This window comes from Lycorma delicatula, chromosome 1, assembly GCF_047948215.1.
Source record: "Lycorma delicatula isolate Av1 chromosome 1, ASM4794821v1, whole genome shotgun sequence".
Taxonomy (NCBI): Eukaryota; Metazoa; Arthropoda; class Insecta; order Hemiptera; family Fulgoridae; genus Lycorma; species Lycorma delicatula.
The window spans coordinates 35,514,558-35,523,567 of NC_134455.1; positions in this window are offsets into that span (position 1 = coordinate 35,514,558).

The window sequence follows — 9,010 nt, forward strand, 5'->3', positions numbered from 1 at the left end:
TGCTTTGTAAGGTGTTGCAACATCATTGAGTGTATGAGAAGAAATAGTGTAAAATGTTGTAATGTAGTTGTGTGTAAAATGTTGTAATGTAGTTGTGTAAGGGTATATGTTGTTAATTGTGTAGTGTTCTTGGTGTAGTGTATGTGTAGAGTGAAAATTGTTCTGCAGCTCAGTGTGTAGTGGGAAGAAAAGCTGCAGTGGCTACGGCCATGGGGATGCCAACCCCCAAAGTCTTAAAGAATAAGACTCCTTGTCGGGGCGTGAAAGATCATGTTTTTCTCTAGTTTTACACTAATAAAAAGAAAACAGAAAAGGGTGGCAAGTGTCATTTTAATAAATGTAAATAGATGTTTTAATCAGAATAAAAAATTGATTTATTTATAGAATTGTTTTCTACATTTTACACAGAAAAGACTCTAATGATAAAATTAAATCTTTTCCATGATTTCTTTTTATGACAATAATGCGATAATGGCATCCCTTAAGTTATGTGACATTTAGTATAATTAAAATAGGATGGTTTTTGTAGAGTAGTAGTAGTAGAAGTAGTAGTAGTGTTTATTTTTTTAAAAGGTTAATTCATCATGTGATCTTGAAAACAGTACATAGGAATATGTAATAAAAACACTTGTAGACAATCAAACATGCCAAGTCTGACCATGGTATTTGTACCTAGGTTCTTCCAGTTGAAAGGTGAGATGCTACCTCCCCATCACAAAGTTTAATATGGTGACTGGAAATTAAAACCAAAATTTTTATTTTTACATCATGAAGAGTAATAACATAATTTTCTAGCAACAACTGCAAACATATCAACAGTTACCTGGAATGTCATACAATCTATAAAATTTTTAAGATGTAAATTGAATTAAAAAGTTGTTTAAATTTTAGATGTGATTTAAAAGTAGTAAGGCGTATTCCCAATGTATATAATTGCAAAGGCCGAATTTTTATTAAAGTCGCAGATGTAACATATTATTATTTTCTTATAAAGACTAATTCTTTTATATATAAAGAATTTGGTTCTCATTAATTTGATAAAAAACAAAACATAGATTTACGGCATAAATTATTTAGGGTTATAATTTATTATGAATTATATTAATTAAATAAGGTGAGTTTATTTTCACTTGCAGTATTATGCATTTAAAAACAATGTATAAATATGTATATTCAGGTAGTAAATATGAGATGTTATAAAAAAAAAATCCAAAAGACCAAGTTCTCAGTAGGTGGTTGCTACTTATACAATAGCACAAAAGATGAGTATGGTGGAACTCTCTATTGTTTTGAAAGATTACATTGTTGTACGTGTATTAAAAATGTTTCTTGTTCATAAAATTTATATTTTATATGTACCTTATAAACGATGTAACGTTTATTTAGTGTGTTTGCTTTATTTACATCATGTATTTTTCTCTTGTATGGTTATATTTTATTTTTAAGTAACAATTATGAACAAAAATGTTAAATAAAATCAACAGATACTGATTTTTCATTAATAAAAAGAGTGAAATGTGTTTAAAAGATTGCAATAATAGAACACATCAGGATATTCAACTTAAAAGAGGCCCAAATTCTTAGTTTAGTCTATAAATAATATATTATTGTCAAAATGTACATAATTTACATGAAAATGATGTCCATTCACTTCTATGCACTTATCAACACAATTGACCGTGATCTAGGCTACTCTTGTCAGCTGTATCCTGTCTACTTCCTAGACAGCATTGGTAATGTTGGTCTTGAATTACTGTAGGCTATGTGGATTGCTCCTATAAATAATTTCTTTTAAGTAACTCCACAAAAAGGAGTCTGGCCTAGTCAGATCAGGAGATCTTGGTGGCCATAATCCTTTAGAAATGATTCTTCCACTGAAAAAAACCTGTAGCATCTCCGTAGTAGAGCAAGCTGTATGGCAAGTGGTGCTTCCTGTTGCAACCAGCAGTCACATACATCCTCTTGCAGTAAGACTGTGAACTGTTGGATAATTTCTTGGTAGGCGGCAGCATCTACAATTTTTTAAAAAACAAGGGTCCATATTATTCATCGCCTTGAAACCGCATACCATGCACCTATTTTTTGTGGGTAAAGAGGAGATTCAAAGAAAATGTTCGGGTTTCAGCACCCCAGGTCTACTAGTTCTGACTATTAACATACCCACCAAGGTAAAACTACACCTCATCTGTGAAAAACACTTGATTTAAAATACCAATGTTGCCTCTAATGAAGTTCTGGTCTAACACTGAACCTATTTCATGAAATTTTTTAATTAATTTCTTCTGAATAACACTTTTCACTTGTGCTTCTTTTTCAAATTTCTCCCTGAAATTTCCCTGGCATACAACATGAGATTTTGTCTCTTAAATAAGTTTCCATCATGAATACACTTCTTCAGTAGTTAATCACATTTTAACAACAACAATACATGATTGTGAAACCTTGCTAAGAAGCCAATGCTCAACAAAGACTGGCAATACTCAAATGTTTAAGCAATAATCAGTCCTCCCCATTCCCAGCTCCAATCGTACCAACATCTTCTACGTTATTTTAACATCTCACATCAACATATGCATTTTAATAAAAATATGCCTTTGTGATGGAGTGTGTTTTAAATTGAACATCCTATATAATACTATCACAGTATATATATATTTTTTTGTATAATTCACTGAGGGTTTCAGAAAATCCTTCTAGCATCAAATAATGTTTGCAGTAAAGCTATTTGTTTATATTACTAATGCAATATGTATAAATGTGGTTGGCTATGTGAAAACGATCAAAGCTTTCCCGCACATTTTTAACTAAACAAGGCATTTGTTACTAATAAATATGAATTGTGTCTATTGATAGAATAGTACTTTAGAAAGGTATCACTAAAATAATACCATAAATAAAAATAATATTTTAACAAATTTGGGTACATACAAAAATTTATATTACTAAAAAATAACAAAAAATATATATAAAAACCACCTCCTACTCCTACACAGTACCTTTCTTTTTCCTGTTTAGCCTCCGATAACTACCATTTAGATAATTCTTCAGAGGATGAATGAGGATGATATGTATGAGTGTAAATGAAGTGTAGTCTTGTACTGTCTCAATTCGACCCATTCCCGAGATGTGTGGTTAATTGAAACCCAACCACCAAAGAACACCGGTATCCACGATCTAGTATTCAAATCCATGTAAAAATATCTGGCTTTACTAGGACTTGAACGCTGTAACTCTCGACTTCCAAATCAGCTGATTTGGGAAGACGCATTAACCACTAGACCAACCCGGTGGGTTCCTACACAGTACCTATATCTAACATGGCTAACAGTCATGCCTAACATGAGTCATTGTTAATGAGGAAGTTTCTAAGATAGACAGAAGTTGGTATATATAAACTAAAATTTATATACTAGATGAAAATCAATAACATAAAAAGCAGTGAAGTTTTTATTAAAGAATGTTATGTAGAAAATAAATTAAACAAGATGGCTGCTGACTATATGTTTTTGTCTTTAATTTAAAATGTATAAATCTATTTATAATTAAAAGTTACAGAATAAACTTTTATGATTGGTTTCAAGTAATTTCAAAATTAAATCAGAAAAATTTGGCTGCAACAGCATCACATAAAACAAATAAACAATGTGAGAAAAGAATTAACGATGTTATTTTGTTTTGTCATAAATTCTTTTGATTTGGCTGTTTTACTTTTTTCCTTTATTAGTTCTGTTGATATTCAATTACATTCTTATTTCTCTCTTTCCCCACAGTAGGTTTTAACACCCTTGAATCAGATGTAGTTTGTGAAACCATTTACCTGTAAAATACTTTATAATGTCAAACAAGTTTTCTACTTTTTTAATTGTTTTCTTTACCTTAACTTTTCTTTGACTATTGTACAATATGTTATTGTCATTAATAGTACTTCCTCATAATGAAGCTGGATTTGTACACAAAAGTTTATTACTTTCTAAAGTTTTTTCTCTCGATAATTGATATAAATAGAACACAACTTTAAAAATAATTTTAAAGAAATTTAAAAATTTCTAAGAACAAACTAAGTTGCTAACTCTCTGAAAGGTTTGAATCTCTCCAGTGTTATATATCTCGTGATATGTAGAACAAAGACTGTACTGAAGACCGATTTAGGCGTTTGAAAGTGAGTATATAAACTTGAAATATGCATTTATTTAAAGTTTTCTTAGAATGACAGTCTTGTAAGTTACGGAATCAATTTTTCCCCATAAGAAAAACTTTTCATTGTGCTGCAGCAGGGTAACTAGAAAGGAAAGTATTATGACTGGCCAAAATTTTTAGTACCAGGGTTTTCACAAATGTTGACATTTCAAGATCACCCTTAATCCAGAAAACAAAAAATTTAGACATTTCCTAATGTCTAATTCCTATGTACAAATATATGATTATGTGTTAAGAAATTATTTTCAATAATATCTCCAGATCAACTCATTATAAATTCTTTGAAAATGCTTCAAAAGATTTCTATATGTGAGTGACAAATAAATAAATAACTAATTTTGGACAAAATTAAAGGAGGTGGATAGTTATTCGCCATTTTTAATTTATGACTTTTGTTTACTGGTTGTAAAAAATTGAGCTTTAATAGGATGAAAGTTCTTATTAAGTTATTTAACATTCTGAAATTTTAAGTCAATCAGATTCAAGGGTTGGCATAGTCAATATTACTTTTAAACGGTTTTTGTCTGATATCTCAAAAACCCGGTGGACCAAAATAAATGAAATTTAGCACAGATGTCTTGCTAAAATATATATTCTAGCTTTGGCCTGATTTTCAGTTCCCATGGGACAAGGGGTATCACTGACCCATATTTTTTTTTTAGTAAATATAATATTTTTTAACTTTTTTCAATAAAATTGGACTAAAAAGAGTCAATTTCTTGACACTTAACGGAAAACATTCTGGCCAACTTATAACTTTTAAGCTCTAAAAACTAAGAGGGCTGATCCACACATAAAATATCTATTTTTTTAAACTTTAGTTTTTTAATGTTGAACATCCAACTGTATCTAGTATTAATGTCGACAATATGGGTAATTTAAAAAAAAGAATGTCCCACGGACCTCAACTTAAGAATCTAAAAAATTTTTGAATTTTTTGTTATTTCTTATACATTATCAGAAAGCAGCAGTTAAGAAAAGAATTTTCCCTAACATACAAGTAATTACTATTTTTATACGGTCGTACCCAAATAATTTTTTTTTATATTTTGGCTTGATGATATCCACCACAAAATCTTGAAGATTATGCGTGGGATGTGGAAATGGAATGTTTTAGGGTATGAAAATGGTATGTCTGATCGGGATTCAAAGCCGGGACCTCCCGATGAAAGGCCGAGACGATCTAGGTCAACCATCAACCACTAAATTAGGCCAAAATATTTTTATGCATGAAATCTTAATTGTATCAACTTTTAGACCCTTAAAGACAAGTGAGTAAGGGGCTACCGAATTTTACATTTTATTCATTTTATTACCTTCTATCAATAAGCGAGAGAATTTTATATTAAGTATAAGGGAGCCAAACAACAGTGTATTCATTTTAAGGATTCTGGAATCCTGTTAGGCAGAAGAAAAAATCGGTCCCAGGTTTTTTGTTAGAAATTTTGAAAACTCGGTTTTGGAAAAAAATTAATATAATAGCTTTTGTTCAACTTGATCACTACTATTACATTTTGCAATAAAAAAATTTACACGTGCGAATTTCTGTAAAAGGGCAAAATTTGAGAATTCATAAAAATAAAAAAACGAAATAAATTTGAGATGGTTTGTCGAATTAGTTTGCGAAATTCGCTTTATTCGTAAAACGTTGAAAATTTTAAAAATAGTGCAATTATTTTTGTAGTAATTTAGTTACTTTAGTTAATAATTAAGTATCTGAAATGGTTATGTCGTTTTATTAAATAATTTTGATTGAGATTCCACAATCACACAAAAAAACATAATGTGCTCATGGCCATAGCTCACAATTATCCCTAAAAAACAGTTCATTCTTTTTTATTTTGCAAAAAAAAAAACAATTCAATTTCGTTTTGTTATTCCTCAGATATCAGTATTTATACTTTTCGTAAAAGGTTTTTTGCACATATTTTGAAGTCAAGGTCCGAAAAAACTACATGAAGTAAAACGATTTCTCCATTCGGCGCCCTCTTTTATCACCTTGCGAAATACCACCAAAACCTTTAGAAAATTGTGTAGAAATGAATTTCTACAGTATTTTCAAAAAACCGATTTCTAAAATAGGTTTCCATTTTGTATTTTATAATTAATTTATTTGATCGATTTTAGCTAATAAAATTCTAGTAAAAATTAGTTAATTTTATATTGATTTGAATAGTAGTAGTGAACAGTGAACAGTGAATATTTGAATAGTAGACAATTGTTGTTCATTAGATGAACAGACTGCAACCTACACATTAGGGAAATAAAAAGAGATAATAGTATTAAAAACCATTAATATTTAAAATTCCTATGGTGTATTTGAAATAAAAATCTATCAAGGACAAAGCCAGGAAAGTTATTAAACTCTTTGGAAATCTTAAAAAATCTGTTTTTGATTATAATTAATATAGTCATCAATTTTTTTTTACTAATTTTATATTTTTATTGAATTGGAGGGGAGCGAGTAAAATTGTTCAGTTTCATGTTTTCCTTTCTGCTTGTATGTTAATGCCAAAAAATTACAATTTAAAAATTGTTTTTAGCCAACGTGATAAGAGTAATAATTCATTGCTAAAAGTAGAATAGCTATATTTTTCATATTGTTAATAAATAAACAAAAGTATAGACAAAAATGAAATTCAAAGTTCTTTAACATTTCATGTTTTGTATATTCTTTTTTATTAATTTCTTGCAGGAGTGAAAGTACTTTCAGGGCACACCTTATGTGTGCCTTCTTTCAAAACCTTTGTCTGATGTTTAATTTTTTTTTTTTCAGTTAGAATATATTGTGATTTATTTCTGATATTCATGAATCTAAAAAGATTTTATTCTTATAATATTGTACAGCAAATGGTTTACTGATACCAGTAAGTAGATGTTGATTTAATTATTGTCTAAAAAATAATTTAATTAATTTATCTTAATTAAATTAAAATGTGCGTTATAAACAAATAAAATAAACTTTTATTAAAATCCATTTAGTTTGTAGTATTACAATTTTTTTACATATAATTTTATTTGCTAAAATTAAAAATACAAACAAAATTATCTTTATTATTTCAAATTGTAGTTCACATATGTACATAATTTTCATTATTATTAATGCTAAAATATTGACTGATATTTTGGTAGACAAACAGAAAAATATTTTGGGATTCAGTTACTTGGTTGCTCTATTATGGATTGAGATAGGTGGAGAAATCATTCCATTTCTACTCATTACATAAGGAGGTGATAATTTTTCCATTGATGTTTAATAAAATATTGGGTTTAAAGAACTTATGAGCAGGTTTGAGCTATTTGAACTTTTTCCATAAATATAACCATATTAGCAGCTAGCTAATCAAAGTTAGCTAATCAAAGCAGCTAGCAAAAATGAAATTCATTAGCTAAATGAATTTGATTTTAAGAAAATAGTCAGGACTTGAACACATCCAAGAGAATTGTACAAATATAAACAGTATATAGTAATTTTTAAATAGTACCTACTCATTTAAGAGTAATAGTTGATAATAATAGTCTTAAGTGTGAGTTTATATAATGTTAACTTAGCTCTGAAAAAAATGAATACAATTATTTACAAAATGATGAAAGAATTATTAATAATTATCCTGTGGTACCTTTGTAAAGTGAATGTTGATACAAACAGATGAATGACTTATTTTCTCTATTTCTGTGTGATTTATTCAGCTCTGATTTGAATCTACCATATCTGAATTCATTTATATTATTATATATATTATAAATAAATTATATATATATAAAATATATGTAAATATTTGGATTAAATATCTCCGAGGAATGGAGTAGGTAGTCTCTTTGGAGTAAATTTTCTCAAAATTTGGGAAACCGTACTTTATATTAAGCTCGGTACATATGAACATGCTTATCTTACTATTTAAAAAAAAAAAAATTGCCACCTAATTCTCCCGTTCCCCAAAGACTGAAAAAAGCTATCTTTTTATTTATTACATATTTTTTAACTGCATCTTTTTTATTTATGTCTTCTAAGCATAGCAGTAATGCAAATAGCCCACAAAGAATAATTTAGGTGCAATATTTTTGTTATAAAAAATTTGTTGTCAGCTTTTTTTACTTACCTTTACTCATATCATAATAACTGAGTATATTCTCATCATGTGTGTGTGTGAGTGAGTAAGCACACATGGCCATTTGCACCTGCATATATGTGTGGTGTGTATGAAGATGAAAAGAAAAGTTAGGAATAGAAAATTTTCTCAGGATAATTATTCCTTTTTTTTTAGACTACAGTCAATAAAATATCGATTAATTTTTCCTGAAAACAACCTCTATACCTCTTTCATTCTTTGAACTGCTTAGCAATAAATCTGGCTACTTTTCAAAAAGAATCCTTTCTTCCGCACTATCTCCTCATGTTCCCTTTACATATTCTTATGGTCACATTGTAACATCCAGATCCTATTCAGTAAACCCACCAGGTTCGTCTAGTAGTGAACTCATCATTGCAAATCAGCAGATTTCAAAGTCAAGATTTCTAAGTTTCAAATCCTAGTAAAGGCAGTTACTTTTATACGAATTTGAATACTATATCATGGATACCAGTGTTCTTTGATAGTTCATGGTTGGGTTTCAATTAACCACACATCTCAGGAACGGTCGACCTGAGACCGTACAAGACTACACTTCTCACACTTACATCCTCACATTTACATTAACATTACATTTACACTTACATTCACACATATCATCCTCATTTGTCCTCTGAAGTAATTACCTTACGATGGTTCTGGATGCTAAACAGAAAAAGAATGATCCTATTCAGCCGCCTTAC